The sequence below is a fragment of the Anarhichas minor genome, unplaced genomic scaffold, assembly GCF_050575085.1.
Source record: "Anarhichas minor isolate MPS153535 unplaced genomic scaffold, ASM5057508v1 ptg000003l, whole genome shotgun sequence".
In the NCBI taxonomy this organism is placed as follows: domain Eukaryota; kingdom Metazoa; phylum Chordata; class Actinopteri; order Perciformes; family Anarhichadidae; genus Anarhichas; species Anarhichas minor.
In genome coordinates this window covers 14,009,226-14,026,222 of record NW_027466449.1, presented here as the reverse complement: position 1 = coordinate 14,026,222, position 16,997 = coordinate 14,009,226, and the positions used below count along the sequence as shown (strand labels likewise).

Below are 16,997 nucleotides of genomic sequence, written 5' to 3'. Positions count from 1 at the left end.
CAGTCTGAATGCAGTATCTGAGGCTCGGGCCTGTGTGTTTTGTTGTCGTGTTCTGTTGTGTTGGGCTCTCCAATGGCCTGTTCTGGGATTGGAGCCCTGGGGCTCACTGAGCCACATAACCGCCCCTGTCAAAGGAGGCCTGCTGGCTGGCTGGAGCAGCCACAGAGAGTATGTGGCCTTCACAGTTAATCATAACGCCGACTCACTTTTGCCTGATTGTACTGGCGGCTCCAGGGATCTGCCATAATTGGATCCTTGTAAGTGGGATGGAGGAGCTAAACAACCAGATTGCTGTTTGTTTATACCTTTTCATATATTACTAACATGCCGAGACTTCTCAAGCAGTCTGGGACTTGTCTCAATGCTTGCCCGCTCTAATTAGTAATTCATTCTTTAACATATGCCTCAATTGCGGCCCTATCCAGCTATTTGTGATTAACTCCGCTTTAATTAGAGCGGCTCATGAAGACTTCGGCTCGGCACGGACGTGTAGTGGGCACTTAAAAAACCCCCGGTACCCTGCGTGGGTTCACGTCACAGAGAGGCGCCTTTGATGGATGGCCGACTTTCTTAGCTCGGACCGGAAATTGAACGTATTTATGAAGTCCCAGGTGAAAGAAATAAGGTGTGTATGGTCTATACAAATCACCAAAGCAACTAATAAATAAGATGAATAAATTAAAGGTGAGATACGTCAATTCCTATACATCATTGGCGGCGGCAAGCTGTCTGAAGCAATGTGGACTCCTGCTGTTTATGTGAATCCAGCAATGCAATCCATGGCGAATGTGGCAGCTAGCGAAGTGTGATACAACTGAGCTTATGCTTGATTTCGATGCATGAAAATACAAACGTGGTGTGAAATTGACGCTTCCAGTCCACTGGCTCTGTCTCGCAGTGAATGATTTATTAACTAAAACATTACAGATACCGGTTTTAACTGGTTCCAAATATCAAAGCACTTGATATGAATATGTGATACATTGTATTATTCGCTGCGAATCCTTCAGACATAGACAGACACACACTGAGCTTCGTCTAACAATTTCTCACCTCTCTTAATACTTGTCACCTCCCAGTGCTTTGACAACCTAACTTAATCAACTGGGATTACATATTTCTTTTATCGGTTCCTTTGCAGTAATTAACTTACACGTTTGTCAGACAGCCCCCATCATGTCACCTTGGGGAGCGTGCGTCTATGTACATTTTCACGCGAAGACATTTCGACATGTCTCAAATCGCTAGCTGTCCTCGTGATATATAAGCTGAAACTTTTTGCTAAATGACTCGAGAGGCTTTCATATTGTAGCACTCCAAAAAGCCAGTAATTAAAAGGTGGCAGCTTTTGCAGATTAACGGATGGAGTGGAGTTTGTGGGGAAACTCATGCGGGGAAGGGGGCATTTAGTCCCATGGCCCCGAGTTCCCCCACAGATAAAGCTCATTTTCTCTAGCAGTGGGGTAGAAAGAGCGAAGAACACAGCCCATTTGGTTTTGGCCTCACATGGGGCCCACAGGGGTAGCCAGCATTTTATTTAAGGTCACCGGGAATAAATGGGATTCAGGCTGTGTGTGGCAGGTTGCAGTGGCCGGGGCCCAGGCTGGGGCCCTCCACCCCTGCTGCCCCCAGGCGCCCTCTCCATCTCTTCTCGCAGGAGAGAGCAGGCCTTTTCCTGCCTTCCATTTCACTGTCTGGAGCCCTGGCTAAATACCTCACGACTCTCCTACTTCCAATACCAGCACTGTGTCAAAGGTTAATAGCATGTTAAAATCCCCCTCAGGTTGTTCAAAAGGGCGAATGCAGGAAAAAAAAAAAGGGATCCCAATAGAAAAGCTCTTAATTCCATTTAGCTCGATAATGAGAAACAGAGGGAGAGGGGGGGGGGCTGCATTGTTGGGTCAGCCGTGTGTAACACATGAAACGCAGGCACCCCGCGGTAGACCACATCAGATGATCCTCTGTTGGGTGACACTTCGCTTGAGCCACTCAGTCATAAAGCCCACAATACGCTTTCAGGGGAACGAGTGGCCATCGAGGTTTTAAGGGCTTTGCTCTCAGGTGGAGGGAACAAAAAGCCACAGAGATGGATCTGGCTGCCAGTCAAGCTTTGTATCAGTGACTGTGCTTTTGAGGAAATACGAGAGGCTGGAGTGCTGTCCCATCACAGCATGATTCAGAATGAGAGGGATTGGAGCTCACGCTGGAGCCAAGCTGCTCTGCAGAGCTGTGAATATGTGAGTGGGCCATGTATTGTGGTGGTGAGGATAGTGGAGAAGGGGGGGGGGGGGGGGGGGGGTTGCTCTACCTTCAGACTGAGACATACTGTTCAAGTGCTAAACGGCGACTAACTGCGTCTCTCATATCTGTCAAGTGCTCTGCCTAATCACTTCTCACCATTTCCAACTTGTTATCTCCTAATGTCGTATAAATGTCTTAAATGTGTGAAAACGAAGAAAAAGAAAAAGTTTAGTGTGCATTGCAGCAGCAGACACACCACTGAGGTAATTGATATTGTGCTGTGTCAGTGTGGCAGATCCAATGCAAGCTGCTTCATGGCAGCAAAGAGGTTCAAACTATACAACCCACAAATAAACATTGATATCAAATCCTTGTCTGAATAGTTTTTTTACGTATTTTTATTAGATATGATGTTTCAGGACATCCAAACAATCAAACTGCTCTTCATATACCGGCACAATACCAAAAACACATGGTAATGTAATCTTTGTATAAAGGTCTTTACCAAAGTATTGAATAGATCGATTTGTTTCTTACTAGAATAAAGCGTAATACAAATATCACAATTATAAAAACAATACCTATGATTAATAATTTAAAGAAAACTTGAACATTGGTGAGCCAAAATGGGGGGGGGAATTCCCTCAAACAGCACTTTATCATCACAGCCATTGTTTCATTTCAAACCCCATGTGTTCCGGTACAAAACCAAAACAATGAAAAACCTAGACGGCCCAATAGTTATTGACTGCACTGTAATCTGTAAATGCATTTGTACAAATTAATTATGGCCTGAAAATGATCCATAGTATTGAAAACAATGTGTCCTTTCAGAAAGTCCAGAGCGGGGCTGCTGTATTGTTTCCTGTTGTTGTTCCTGATCCATAGGCTGCATAGAAGAAGTCACCGTGACGTCACACACTGGCTTGTTGACTGAAGTTAGAAGCCTCGAGCTTGAAGTTTTGGCCGTCACCATCTTGTTTTTTGAAACCAGAAGTGACAACAGAGGGTGAAGTACAACACCTTCTGTGCAATCAGACCAGAGGAGTCGCCCTTATACTGGCTGTTCGAGAGAATGCAAGTTTAAGGCACTTTTGCAACGGGTTCACTTAGTGAGAACCGGAGGTTTCCTCTTGACCTGATCTTAGTACGTTGACGTCTTTTTGAAAATGACAATAATGTTTCTCTTGTTCCATCCGAGTTGATTCTGAACAGCGACTGCTGAGAAGCAATTATGTCGAGTCTAAATGCCCCTTCATACTTACAGGCTCTTTACATCAAAGGTAACAAGTAGAGTACAATGCCTTGAAGGTCTTCACACAATCTTTGATACCTTTTCTATACACTACACTACAGCTGAAATCACTCATAGAGATCACGGTAACAATCACCAACTGTTTATATGGATTAAGCTTGGGACACAATCAGTATACAAATGCTGTGTAAATAATGTCCTCATAATAATCGGTTACAGTCTTCATTTTGGGTCCTTTCATACATGACAACACATGGTAAAAAATGAAACCAAAGTAGTTCTAATGTTTCTGCTCCCTTGATACTCTTCCTCGCTGTAACCCTTCTGGCTGGATACCTGACATCATGACAGGAAAAAAAGTAGCTTTTCTCTGAAAAATGTAGTCTCCTCGAAGCTTATGAAATTTAGTCAAAATCGAAGCGTTCATTAGTTTAGAAAAAGAAAGCAAAAGAAAGAAAATTCTTGTTCTAATAATCTTCTCCTTATAGTGATAAATTCGGTCTAGACAGATAGAGACTATATTATTATCATTATCAATCAATCTGCTGATTATTTTTTTGGATCCAAGACGCAAAGATATTCAGTTTCCAACTATAGAAAACAAAGAAAAGCCCCAACGTTTTTCATCTGAGACGCTGGAACCGGAGAATGTTTTTTCCACCTCTGAAACAATTAAATCGATCATCAAAATAGCTGCTGATCGATTAATGGACAAATCGTTCTGCCTTGAATGTGCAAACACTATATTGTGGTTTCCTTTTTTTCCTACCGTGCCCACACCAAAATCCAACATATTCAACCTCTGCTTTTTTTTCATCCCTCTAACCGTATGCCTGAAAATGAGGCAGGAATGTGATTATGCAGATTGAGAGAGGAGCCATGGGTACCAAATGTCAGATGTCAGGTATGCATTTTCAGACCCCTTGTGGGATGGAGATTATTATCATGGTAATTATTCAGCATTTGAACAATGCGTTCTCTTGTGCGGAACACTGGGACGCACATCTGCCCAGGGACCTGATGTTGGTGTTTGTCTGCCGCCACAAACATGAGTGTGTTAGTCAGAGATACAGGGCGAGCCGGGCGAGGCGAGGCGCGGTAAAGTGATGGAGAGAGTGCGATGTCTGCATTTCAACTGAGATACACTTGAGAAAGAGCTTGCTGCACCTTGCGCCCAATTCCCCTCTCCTTTCTCTTAGCTTCCTCTCCTTGGCTCCTCTTAGCAGTAAAGAGATTGGGCTGGAAGTGGAGCAGATATCAGTCATCTTCATCTCCCAGCTGGGGGAGGGCTGGCTCAGGCGCGGGGCTTTTCCTCTCTTTATGGTTTCCTCCCCTCTTTTTTTTTTGTTGTTTTCCCACTACAATCTGTGCATCCTTTTATGCACTCTGTATATTCTGAGGCCAGCTTTTGTGGTTTAATATGCATGATAAATTTTATTCCTGTGTTCCTACCCATTATCCGTTGGACTGCCCTCCCCCCCCCTCCCCCTCCCCCAGACTCTGCTCTGCTGACAGAGAAATGCCACGCTATGAATGGCCAGCAGGAGAGGGAGAAGGCCTCCCCCGTCCCGGTAGTCATTAACCCTGTGACTGGAGAGTGACCTTAACACCTACACACACACACACACACACACACACACACACACACACCTCGCGCTCATCATAATCCTTCGCCGTCACCCTTTGATGTCCCTTTCAGTCCTGATGTACTCCGCTGAGCACACAGACATGGCTCAGTTCCCTTATGGCTGCCGACTCACACAACACACTTCACACAACAGTCTTGTACTCCACACAGACACCCATTAACTGCCAAGGACATTGGTTATCTCTGTTGATAATAGATCTTGACTCCTTTTGTAAAGTGATATTATCATGCAGCACTTGAGCTCCTGAAGTTCTGTGCTCGAGGAGCTCATAAAGGAGTGTGCTTAATGGTGACTAAACACACATCTGGTTCATATTTCCCGCTGATACTTTTAAATATAGCAAGGTTCTTACTTACTGGGCCACTTGACTTGTTCTGATGCTTAAGGAGGGGGGGGGGGGGGGGGTGCTTTGGCCTGAAAACTCAGTGTTCCACATCTGTGGCACAGGGACCTTGACCTCCAGGTCTCCTAACAGAAGGCAGACAGAAGGAGGAGGAGGAGATGAAGAGGACAACAGGAACAGACAGCCTAAAAGGGGGTTGAGTGCGCCGAGACGGGCGGCTGAAAGCCTATCGGCTCCAGATGCATTTTGGGCACCGCGCTGGCAGAAAGGGAAACTTCCACCATGAATTGTTAACTAGGGTCGACCCAGTGCAAGTCGAGCATGTAAACAGTCAAACTGGCCTTCTAACAAGCTTGACTCTTAATTTACATTCTTCCCCACTCCCTCCGGCTTCCATTATACATGAAAAGCCCTCATGAAAAAGTCATAAATGCAGGAAAGTTTCCAGGAAAACAGCACACAGATTAATTACAGACGATCTAGTGTCTGCTGTAGTTCGGGATGCTACTGTACCACCGGTGGCTCTGTGTTTATCTTACAGTTACTATTGTAGTCTATAGTAGAAGCCTGCATTTTTGTGCTATATTGTAGTTGTAGCCATTTCTCACTTTCAATTCTTGCACAACAACACGCTATGTGATGAATAGTGATAATGTATCTTAACCACAAACATTTTTTTGAGAAAACCACTTTAGATTATTTTACTTAAAGGGGAAGTGTGTGGATTTTCTCATCAAAGTTTGTTTTCAGGTGTTGGGGAGTACTACTGGTATCTGAAAAAAAAGTGTCACAAAGCCTCTTGTGGCTCCAAAGGGAGCTGCCTGACATCTGATGAATTCTGATTTTATTTGGGGAAGCAGACTACAATTTTGAGATGTGAAAAAAAGGGTGTGTTGAGTAAGACAGACGTTAGTTCAACAGACATCTGTAGCCTGCTCTTCATCTCTGCTTTAGACTAGTGGCTCAAGGCTACATTTGTCGCTACTAGCATAACTCCCCCAAATCTCCAACTGCATTTAAGGTGGTTTCATTGTGGGTAATGCAGGCACCTGGTTTTGACAAGGAAGACGAATGAGTGGAGAAACAAAGATGCTATCTCTGGTTCTGGTGCATCACGTTGACCATCCCGAGTACTACCTCTCCGTTCAGCAGAGGCTTTTGGCAGCAAACGTACGGTTGTTTGGATCCATTTTTGCACACAGCATCTTGCAACGCAAGCACACATTTCACCTGGAAAACCATGCATCCTCTTAGCTGTAGCATTGTGGTAATTATAAGGTCAACAACACAAGACGTGAGACGTTGAGAAACGTGCTGCTGCCCTGATAACATTCCAGAGTTTTAGAAGCAAACCACTATGAAGTGATAAACCTTCAAAGTGGACAGGTTCATTTTTCATCTTCTCAACAGTACTTTGTAGCAACACGGCCACACTAACTTATTTTAAATTCTATTTTCCTGAACATGGTACAGTATGAGTATGGGACATCGTTTTAGTCGGTTGCCATCCTTCTTTCTTCAGCTCTGTTTGAAACTCCCTGTCCTGGTTAGTGAGATATAATGGTAATGGTAATATGTTGGTAGTAATAACAGTAAAATGAGATTTCAGCCGAGTAAGTGCTTTTCAACATGATGAAGGGTCGAGTCTGTCCTTCCCAGCGCTGAATGCTTCCTTAGGTCTTGGGTGTGGTTTGAGATTCTCAGGGGTAATATTTCCCCACATAATACACTGACAGAAGCAATAGTTTTGAGACATTTTCTGATTATGATTAAACGTAAGAGACGAGATGTATTATGATGCCTACAGTTTTTAGTGATTTCTGTGTTGCTGACTGTGCATCAGGAGAGTAAAAGAGTTTTTTCCCCCCCTAATATATTAACTTTGAGGGGCTTTGCATCGAGTTATTTTGGTGACAGACACATTTCATTTCTGCTGCTTCCCTGCGCTTTATCTAATTTCTTTTGTTGTGGCGTAAACATGGAATTTCTGTGAAAATTAAATTACTGGGGCCTTTGGAGATTCTGCAAACACAGACGTATCGGTTGTGCATCTCCCTCGCCCTAAAAAGTGAACAGCGAGTGGAGTTTTCTAATTTATTCAAGCAAAACGTTGCTACCTCTGTTAATCATGCAGAGTGGGCTGAAAGGCCCCGATCAGTGCAGACTGGCACAGCCTGAAACACACAGGCCTTATTTATTGAGGTTTGTGTTTTCGTATTCTGCGGTTGCGTAATGCATTCAAATGAGGGCGCAACAAGCCAAAGTGGCAGCGAGTTGCCGAGGGAGTGCGCCGAGCATTGTGGCGATGTTTTTATTCCAGTCTCCTCGCCTCTTCGCTGCTCTCCCTCCCATCAATAGATCTCATTCAGCCGAGGCTTTTCTTTCAGCCTGTGTTGCATTGTGGCAACGACCGAGCTTCTTGACGGAGGAGAGGGGGGGTGGGGGGCGGGGGGGCGGCTTGTCAAGGTCAGCGCTGTGCACTAATTAGCGATCACCGCTGAACTGCTGGGTTGACTCCTGTGCCCTTCACCCCTGAGGCCTCGTGGCATTATCTGTGTGTTGTGTTTTCTATCATGCTTGCCTCATGCCCTTTGTCTTCCACCGCAGTGGCCAGCCATCTGAGACTGCCGATACAATACATACCTCCTCTATCACGCCCCAGACTTGACTCGGATGGGGCAGTCATATGTGACAAGCAGACAGAGGGAAAGGAGAAGGAGATAGAGGGTGGGGGGGGGGGGGGGGGGTGGAGTGGAGGTGGCAGCCAGCATTAGCATCCCACTGGGCTTCGTGTGCTCATTATAGCATGAGATCACACAGACAGGAGAGGGCGAAAAATAGAAAGAAAGGTGAAAAAAAGGGAACGAGAGAGCGGCGCCACGATGGCCGTCGGAGGCAGCGAGATTCCAACTGATACCAACACAAACAAGTGGGTTCACTGAATAATGGCAAAAGTTCAGCCGTATCTTAAGGGGTAATTTTAGGCCTTTCGCTTGGGAACGGCAATTTCCTCCGGCTCCCGTCTCTGAGCGATATTACTGTGGAATCATTAGACTAATTCATCATCCTTGACTTCTTCGTGTTTTCTGCTGCACTTGTGGGGAAAAACGGTTGTTCTAATTGCAAGCCGTAGAATTGAGATGTGAGCTCTGAGTCCTGCTCATTTCTCCCCCACAACTCTGCTCTGAACTCTCGCAGAATTACCGGGTAACACCGGGCCTTTGACATCTTGCCAAATGAGTGTTTGTGTTGCACAGTATGTTGAAGTATTTCCCTGTATATCACTGTTTCATTACAAGTATTGAGTACTTACTGTATATAGCCTGTACAGCACATTACAATAAGTGCTTTGCACTATATAGTAACAGTTGCCGAGAGATATTGATCCAATTTGGCATGAACATCATGCTTGGCAGGATTTTTTTTTTTTTTTTTTGCTGTATCATATTTTGCTTTAAAAAAAAAGAAGAAAAAAAAGGAGAAAAATCCCTCCCACATAGACAGGCGTTGTTGTTATTAAATGTGGCTGATATGTATTCCATCTCTGTAACGCTTTGCTAGGAGCGGTGAAGGAGATATGTTAACAAGTCTGTTCTCTAAGCAGCATCCATATGGATGCCTCTGCCCTGCTCCAGTCACTGCAGTGGCAACTCACAGGCCGACGAAACACATGCATGCCGCTTGCCTCCATTAATTTTTGTTTATTATGTATTTATGCTCTAAGCCCGAGATTTGCTGTGATCAAATGCATCTGTTTCGGTATGGATCAGTGGATAGCTTTGGCACACCACCACCTCCATCACATCCTGCTTCCCATCTATACCTCTCCTCTGTCTCTACTGAGCCGGCTCTCTATCCTCTCTCTCTCTCTCTCTCTCTCTCTCTCTCTCTCTCGCTCTCTCATTTCTTCCTTTTTCCTCCTATATTTCTTTTTCTCCCCTTTTGGTTTTTCAGCCTCCAGAGCGTTTGAGCCTGCACACTGTGTGAATCACCAGTCTTTCTTTGAAAATAACATCAGTTCACTTAACGGTCAAAGGGCATTTTCAGCTTTATTAGCCAAATCCAGGGACTTAAATGAGGAGGTCTTGAAAGGGACACAGCACAGATTTCTCTCAAACTCTTTAAATTACTTATTATATCCGTGTGAAGATACCCCCCCCTCCCCCCTTCCCTAGAATTCAAATTAACGTAATGAGTGGAGCATGTGTGTTATACAAACATAATTAAAATGTCCATCACAATCATTAGATATCCCAAATGTTTGTTGTTACATTTTAACTCGTAAAAACGAAAACCACATTCAACGCGTTTGACTTTGAAGCAGATTAGATCCAGATGACAAATTGTTTCCTTTAAATGGACAGTCATGCGCTGTGGTTTCAATAATTTGTTTCTAATTTTCGAGAAAAAAAGTTGAACATTTTCTTGTCTTCAGCCTGGAATTTCACACTTGTGTCTTCCTAACATGTCTCCTGGCATCAAAACATTGTCCGAATTCATGCATTCTACTATTTTTTCTCTCCAAAATACAGCAGCAGCTGTTAACTACAACATCAGCAACAAACAAATATGTCCTGAGCGGTTGCTGTCTGCCGAATGCATCTGAGATTCAGTCTGGCATGAAAATCCCATCAGCGTCTTGGCCCGGTGTAAGAGAGACATTTTTCACTCATTATGTCCTAATGCCATCTCTTCAATACTCTCAGTGCATTCTGGTAAAAGAAAGGTTTGCCCTCTCAGCACTTCCTCCAAGACGTGCCGGCCGGCCGGCAGCGGACAATTGCAGGTGCTTTTAGTGAGACTCGGTAATGAGCAAGTTGTAGACGTGCGATCCAGGCTGAATGACCAATGAGCATTAAAATGACAAACAGTGCCACAGTGATGGAAACATGTAGCTACACCATTTAAAACACATCATTATAACGTGAAGCCAGACGCAGACCAGGCCATAAAGTGTAACATGTCCATATGCGTACTGTAGCAGGTACAGCCGGCGTATATAATTATACAATAATGTATTTATTTTAGATGTCCGATGGCGGAACAAAGACTTTATTTACTTGGGAAAACACAAAAGAATACAAGATTATCATTTTACTGCAATTGATTATCAATAGTCATTTTTTATTCTCATTATAAACGAAAAAAAAAGTGCTAATTCAGAATATTGTGTATTGTTACTGTAAATTGGAATAAATCCTAGAAACGTGCAATAGAGATGCATCATCTTAGAAGGAAAGATAAAGTTTGTGCCTGCTTAGGGAAACAACATAACCAGCTTCTTTTAGTACAGTCAGCGATTGCGAGGTGCTCGAGCTCCACATTGCATTTTTTAATCTCTTTGTTAGGTGAAGATGAAGTGCGGATCACTTGTGCCCTGCTCATTATTTCAAACACTTCTTTTTTTTTGGGGGGGGGTGGGTTCAGATAATGTGCTTTCTAGTTATCTCACGACATTGTTAGCACGGATTTAACAATTTGTTTGTCCCAGAGAGGGTTAATAGTGAAACATTCCAGTAAAGAGTTGTATTATGTGAAGCTTTTAAAGGCAGTTTAGCTATGTGCAAATGAAGTTTGAATCAAATAGACTTTTCAGGCATACTGCTGTGCAGCCACTATCCTAAACTCCTCAGCTTTCCATAATCGCGTCTCTGGAGGCTCCAGTACATAGCGAGCATTTGTTTTATTCTCCTAGCGTATGACATCATTAATTGACTTAGGACTCTGAATAGCACGCTGGTAGAAGACATTTGTTTTAAATGGATGATGACTGCCTGGCCTGCTGTTTAAACAGCCTTGCAGGCTTTGGGCAGGTGGAGGAAGAAAGCGATTATCCGTCTTCATCATAATATCAAGGTCATGGACGGGTAGCTTAGCTAATCTCCTTCTCCTCATATCTCGTACGGAGAGAAAGAGCTGGCAGGCCTGCCGTGTATTAAGCCCTCTCCAGCCAAAGACAGAATACGATGTCGGTTCCACACAAGGAAAGATGATAAACTACGCCGAAACGAAATTCAAGAATGTGCAGGTCCCGGTATTCGCGAGTGATGTACTGTACACATCCGCATCGAGACACCAGCTGCTAAATCAAATAGGGGATAATCTATGCATATTCAAATTCTGTGCCAAACTATATAATCTTCGGCATCTGCTTCATTATGCACAGAATACACCATTTTCAGCACATACTTCCACCCAAACACCACATCCCTGTTGGCGTACATGGCGATTAAATATTGTACCAGACTAATATCAGGGGCATGATCAAAGCATGTGTGTGTGTGTGTGTGAACTTAATAATTATAGACTCATGTTGACAGATGAGATGGGGTAAAGGCTCTGAAGTGCTGTCTCTAAAAGAGAGTTTGCTCCCCCTCTCCCACAAATAGATTTGCCCTGCACAAGGTTTTATCCCCATTGTTCATTAGACTTCTGAAAGAATAATTAACAAGGCTTTAAAACACAGCTTTTATGGATCACCTGCTGTCCCCCCAATATCATTTTTTTGATTGCGCAGCAGAATACAGCGAGAAGCATTGATGCTAACGTCTGGCACCCAAATGCCTTGCAGGATCAGTAACTCTCCAATTAAAGCAATATCTCTCAGTCTTGTGCCTGGCACCGTAGCACTGAGCTCACCACATGCCTCGTCCGTACACAAACACCAAAAACTTCTTTATAATAGGACCATGGCCCCGAGATGAGAATAAACTGCCTAAATGCACTAATGCAACGCGCAGATACATTGTGCTTTATGGGGCTGAACCGTATTGGATAGTGGTAAGCCAAGAGCATGGGAGAATAATGGGTGGCAAGGACATTGTTCATTTGAAAGTAAGAAAAGGGAAACCAGCATATGCTTTCATTTTAAAGTTACAGATTAGGGGAAGGACATTACCCCCTATCATCACAGACCGGGGCCTCAGAGAGCGCCGTCTCCTTTCAGCTGCAGCGCTCTTCACGTGAATCACAGCGCCTTCTCAAAAATGCACAAATATATTCGTCATGTCTGGGGCCGCCGAATCACGAGGTAAATATGATCATCCAACAAGCAAACAAACAGTCTTTTGTGCGGTAGATAAAGGTGAAGCGTGTGGTGAGGTTAATGGGGCCGGGCTATTAGCATTGTCACTCAGTCTGCCAGGTCTGACAGTGCGGCTCAGTCTGAGGGCCTCTCCTCCCCTCGTCCACCTGCTTATCACCCAGATAAATTAACTCCAGCAGACAGGAGAGGCAGGTGGAGCGGAGGGGTGGGGGGGTGCAGATCCTCACCTATCACAAGACAGGAACACCAGGCACAGATCATTGCTCTGTTGACTCTAGTTAATAGCGTGGGGCCACAGTGTGTGTCAGATTTTTGGGGGTCCATGAGATTGACGTGCGGGGCAGGAGAGTAAACACTTGCTAATTAAACACAACCACATGTTTGTCAGAGATGATGACAATGCCCACAGAGCCCCCCCCCCCCCCCCCCTCCTCTTCTCACTCAATTCTTCCAACTTTGTGTGAAGCGACAAGTCACCCTGCAAGAGTTCCTCCAGCCTCAACCACAAAATGTATCATTTCTCACGGCTTTCCATAAAAGACCCATGTGATCTGACGCCGCTATCGCCAGGACAGCATTGTTTGTCAGCGGCCAAATGAACAGGATGCAAATAACGGTCTCTGATGTCATCCAAACGCCACCTTTGCCATCTCCCTCCGGGGTTTTCTGCCATTATGATGTCATTATTTGCACAGCCACAAGGACATTGAGTTGATTTCAGGGAAAAGTCTGACATTTTGGGTAATGCGCTCATTTGCTGTGTTTAGAGTTGAGAAGATTGATACTACTCTCATGTCTGTGCTATACATATTAGGCCATTACCAGCAGTTGGTTAGCTTAGCTTAGCATAGCACAAGACTGGAAACAAATGGAAAAAGATAAGCTGCCTTTGTCCAAAGGTAAATAATCTTCCAATCAGTACCTGGTCTTCTGGTGAGGACGGTCTCAAGACTTCTCACTTTTTTAGATCGTGAAGTCTTTGCTACAAACATGGATTGTTGACTCAAGACTTCAAGATGAGAGTGTTTCAATTTGAAAGCGTTCGCTTGGCTTTATTGGGCCTGGTATGCCTTGTGGGTGCTCTCTGTTTAATTGAACACTCATTAGAGACAGCACCGTTATACCCCCACAGTTTATAGTGACATTCCCCCAAATGTAACGTAATTAGGTTTAGGCAAAATGGTGGGCTGAATGGATCCAGATCTGCTCTATGACAGTTCGTGCTCTCGCTGGCTGGTCATAAAAGAAATAATTTTTGGGAAAAGTGTGTGACAGTGGCTGGCACCCAGAGCAGATGACTGGAACAGGAAGATTACAGGCACGGGTAAAAGGGAACAGTAATTGAATTCCGGAGATCCTGACGCACATTACACCAGACCAAGAGACAAGAGAAAGCTTTTTTGCTCGATGGGGGAAACTGGAGGGTAGAGAGAGGTGAGTCCTCTCACTACACAGCCCCTCCCCCCGTTAGTGCCACTCAGCAATGCTGGAGCCATTGCTGTGTTAACAGTTTCTGTTCTCACGGGACGGGAGAGCCCTAACTGTCGCCCACCTCCAGTTGGCTGAGACCGCTGAAACCACTCCACTGTGTCTACTTTATATTGGTGGTTATACGACGCGCCGCTGCCAAGAATTGTCTTTTCTGCTGCTGAACATTTAATAGAAACAAACTATCCGTGAAAGACGAGCCAAAAGCTTTTATCAAACTACTTGCAAATCTGATAGAAGGAAAATCCATCGCAGTGTCCGAGGGTCAGCGCACAAGTAACAGCTGGAAAGCGTTGTAACAATCAACATATCGAGTCAACATCACAAATAGTTTTGCCTCCAAACAGATCATATAAACATGCCATTGGGTGCTTAAGTGATCCCATAAAATGGTGACAGAGGAGACAATTACACTGACCATTTTAGAACAAAAGTGAAATGTGAGTCATGCTTCTGTATAAAAGGAGAAAATCCGTAATCAGCCTCTAAAAAAAACATTGCACGGCGATGAATTTCCATGTAAAACAAAAGCCACTTTTTTGTTTGTGTTTTTCTCCCTTTTTATTCAAATTACTGCATGTCTTGAAATTTTTTTTCAACCTTACAGACACAGAAAGAGAGCTTGAAGCACGGACCGGGTAGTAGATGAAATATGAGTAAACAGAGGACTTAATGTGTTACATATGGATACCCCATATTCTCATCTTTTTTTTTTATATATGTGCAATTGGAGTATCATCCACTCTTCTGCAACTGAAAACCTCAAGACTTTTATTGTCTTCATGATTTAAGTCATACCAGGAAACAGCCAGGAAGCTATATAATATGTTTAAACCGCTCAAAACAAATTGCAGAGCAGTTATACATTAGCCAGCTCATCAGGTAGTTATGCATCACATCAGCATTTGTGCTTCTGTTTTGTTTACAAAAACAAAGTAAAACCGTGGAGATTTAGTTGAAATAGAACATCAGTATGCATAAAAAAAAAAGGAGTTCAGGAGACATCAAACACGCTTCGAGTCACAGTCATGACAAATGCTCTAAATGTAGATATGCAAAAACATATTTTCAATCTAACTTCAACTAAATCTGCACACACCATTCTGCAATTCCAAGTTCCTGTGTAATAAGCGCAGCCAAATGAAAGAAAGATTTAAAATAGATATAACAAAAGTGGAGAGGAGGGGAGATTGAATGTGTCAGTGAAGGCTCCTGCTGGATCTCCCTGGTACCCTGGGTCTCATTTAGCCCTCGACTGATACTGCTGGAGCCGTTAATTGGCCGAGGCCAAAGAAATCCCGCTAAAAAAACAACTAAAAAACGTGTTTGCCTCTGCCTTTGATGGACCAAGACAAAAACTTAGATCAATACAGAGAAATGGAGGCAGATAAACGGGCAGAAAAGCGATCATTTGACCGGTAAAAGGTGCTATCAAACCGCTGACCTACTAATTTACCCGCTCACAACAGCACAGCCACCTTCCTCCGTCTTGCAGCATAAGTGAAGATGGCTATCTGGTGCTGAGGAGAAAAAAGTTCCCCTGCCCTCTTTCTAAAGTTTTCTAAGAGCGAGGGAGCTCACGGTGTGGATATTGAGGTGGGTGAGTATACGGTGGAGAGGTTGCGGGGGTGCTTGAACTCTCTGTGGTGCAGGCGGCAACAGTCTTTATATTCAAGAGGGAGAAGATCAAAGAGCGTAAGTTTAAAGGGAGGAGGGGCGGTTTTAGAGTCTCTCCTCTGTTTGGGAGGCATCCAGGTATCTGCGGTGTGTATTGATGTGGAGCACCGTCGCGAGACACACTTTCCCATCCTTATTTCCTCTTGTCCTGTCGAAGTTAAACGGGCTGCGCTTCAAAAACACTGCTTTATCAAAGACACCACTTAAATTGTCTCTCCCTCTTCTTTTTTGCGGTGCAGCTCCTCTGTTCTTCTGGTAAATATTATGTGTCTCTCTGGCTGGAGCGCTGTAGAGGAGCCTTCAGAGAGCGACTGGTTAGAAGTAATCCCACAGAGAGGTCGAAAAAAGGAACGACGCTGGTTAGCATTTCTTCAGAGATGCGGCGCGGAAATCGTGAACTGAAGTCAGATGTTATTTCAGCATGCACTGTGTGCTTTTCCCACAGCGTTTCTTTGTCTGACCCACACAGTCTAATAAGACACTGGAGGAGCTTCTTTCAAGCTGCTCTACAAATGACTTTGCTCCGCAGTTCCACCTGTGTCCTCCTCTGGCCCACAACATAATCAAATCAAGAAGTACGGGTTGTCATTCAGACCAGCAGAATGTGCGAGCTAGAGAGAGGCCTCTGCCTGTGGAAAGAAATGAACAGCTCCCATCAAGAACCTACACTAAAAATCACTGTATGATCATTTGCAAACACGGCGTATTTCAATGAACTTGGACACTGTTTATTGGTCCAATTAAACTGCTACACGCTCCCTGCAATATGATGTCTGACATTGATTTTTAACTGCACATCTTCTTTTACTAGATATCCCTCTCCGTGTTTATTGTCTTGTCACTATAATTATTGCACCTGTCCTGCGGAAATCCAGACGGTATGCCGATGCATGCTCCTGCAATCCTGCAGTCACAGTGATTAGTGTCTGTATTCGACACAGATTGGAACAGTGTCAAAAAGGAAAGGAAGGCGAACTAGAGGAGGGGTAAATAGGGTCTGGCAGAGATTATAACAGTGGATATAATAAGGCTGGTTTCCACTCTTAATTGTGACACCAAGCCAAAGCTTTGCAATTACGGTGCAACGAGCAGCACTCTAAGTCCACACACCATAGGGGGGGGGATCAGGAATCCTCAGCAACTTTAAGCTATGGTATAGTCAGATTATGTCACTATTAATTAGGCGCTGTGTGAGAAGAACCCTGTGCTGCGTCCTCGCCTCCCCGCATGTAGCCGAGCGGGCAAGTAAACTTAGATCAATAATTACACAAGGACTGTGCTAGCTCCTCCACGGTTCTG

General features: G+C 44.2%; 1 protein-coding gene across 1 annotated transcript in view; it reads left to right on the top strand.

Annotated features, from left to right (window-relative positions):
* The window catches only part of camta1a (calmodulin binding transcription activator 1a), a 266,168-nt gene that overhangs the window by 54,481 nt on the left and 194,690 nt on the right, over positions 1-16,997 (top strand). The window lies entirely within an intron of this gene.